At 46.7% G+C, this 1,824-nt stretch overlaps 1 pseudogene; it reads right to left on the reverse strand.

The window, feature by feature from the left end:
• Positions 1-460: 460 nt before the first annotated feature.
• LOC140919056 (uncharacterized) overlaps positions 461-1,824 on the reverse strand; it is a 2,546-nt pseudogene continuing 1,182 nt past the window's right edge.

Here is a 1,824-nt window from a genome sequence, read left to right on the forward strand (position 1 = left end):
TTTATTTATGATTTCATTGTTTAGTGCAAGATTGTGTTGTTGGTCATCTTGATATGACGTTGTTTTTTTTTTTAATCTTTGTGTGATATTCTTAGAATCAAAGATAATTGTTACTATTATTAGCAACCGCTTCACGCATCAAAATACTACCAAATTTATAGATAATTTGGACAAATCATATTTCACATAAAAGTTGATTTTAATTTGAAGTTCAAAAAATAATCTGCAATAGAGAAGATATAAAGACCATAGAATCTCAACTTAAGTTACTGGTTTGTTTGTCTTTGGCTATGGATGAAAAAACATTTATGATTGAATTATTGGATGTAAATTTTGCGCCTGCTCTTCTCACTTTGCTTGGATTGCACCTTGAGCTGAGCCGGGTGCAGTGCAGATATGCCGACAACCTTGACAATTCTTCTTTTTGCTCCTATTGTGAAGAGCTTTTTCAACCTCCCCGAGGGGAACCGAACGACTTTTAGAGTGGGGTTACGCCCTTTCCTACGTGGTACGAGCTAGTTTATTAATCCCTCACCCATGCCTTACCCTAGATCATCCTTCATTTTATATGATCTACATTCTATATGTCATTTTTCCCAGGCTATAGTCTGACTAAATTTTAGAATGACCAGCACATGGACCGGATTGGTACTCGAAGGGGTTCCCCTTCCTCGGCCCCTTTCTTCTGTCTTTGACTGACCACAAAAAAGACAACAAATAAACGGAGACGTGTCACCAAAGCAACACTTTCAGGATTAATTACAGGCCATGGTGATCTTCGATCTCCACCATTGGCTTGACCTGAGGCATCGGGGACTCACCACAACCTCCATGCCCATCCAGAGCAGCACACGTTCCTTCCATCGTCTGATCTCCTCCTGAGACTTCTGAGCCTCCTAGGATACTGTCGTAAGCCGCAGCCACAGGATTAATATGTGGAAATGGCAAGTACACACTGTGCACCACGATCTTGACGTTGCGGATGACGTCCGGCACCTTAATCCTCATCGGCGCCGAGGTCAAACCTCCACCGGCACCAGAGGTTGTGATAAGCAGCGGTTGGCCTCGTTCCAATGTCGGCGGAGCAGTCCCCACCGGAAGCTTCTCCAGATCCGCGATCGACAAGAAATGGTTCGGCACAATGTGGAACCTGACGTTGCTGATATGATATAAGAGTGAGAACCGGAGAAGATCGAAAGGTCGTCAACGGCGAAGACCGTCATATTGTATTGTTAAGAGTCACAAGCTCGGCGTACTTCACCTTCATAGCGAGGGCTAGGATGCTGAAGCCATTGTTACGGAGCCGGAGCATGGCATCTCTGAGCATCAGGCGCATTATAGCAGGCTGCACCGAGCCGGAAGTCTGGATATGTTGACCAGAATGATGATCTGGATGGAACGGGAACGAGAGCGAGGTCATCCTCTCCACGTCGCAAGAAAACGGAGAGAGCGGAGAGATGAAACCTTGAAGGCCATGAATAACCACCATGCCGTTGTTGAAGAGATCAGGTTGCGTGATCTCCACCCCTCCGATAAAGACCTTAGCACTAGCAGTTGTGCTGGTCTTTCTATTGACCGAATCAGAGGTGAGGGTGATGCAACGGCCTGGACTCAAGGTCTCGATCTTGGTACCAAAAGCAAGTCTCCGCATATAATCAATTGTGAAGAGACCAGGAAGTGCTCACGAAGGAGGTTAGAGAAAGAGCAAGAGAAGCAGGTGCAGAGGGAGGCATCTGATGGAGCGAAGATCGTAGAAGGACCGGTCCAGGCAGAGGCTGCGGTGGCCGCGGAGTCAGAGAGTGAAGGAGCCGCCGTGGCTAGCTC

This window comes from Cicer arietinum, chromosome 8, assembly GCF_000331145.2.
Source record: "Cicer arietinum cultivar CDC Frontier isolate Library 1 chromosome 8, Cicar.CDCFrontier_v2.0, whole genome shotgun sequence".
Lineage (NCBI taxonomy): Eukaryota > Viridiplantae > Streptophyta > Magnoliopsida > Fabales > Fabaceae > Cicer > Cicer arietinum.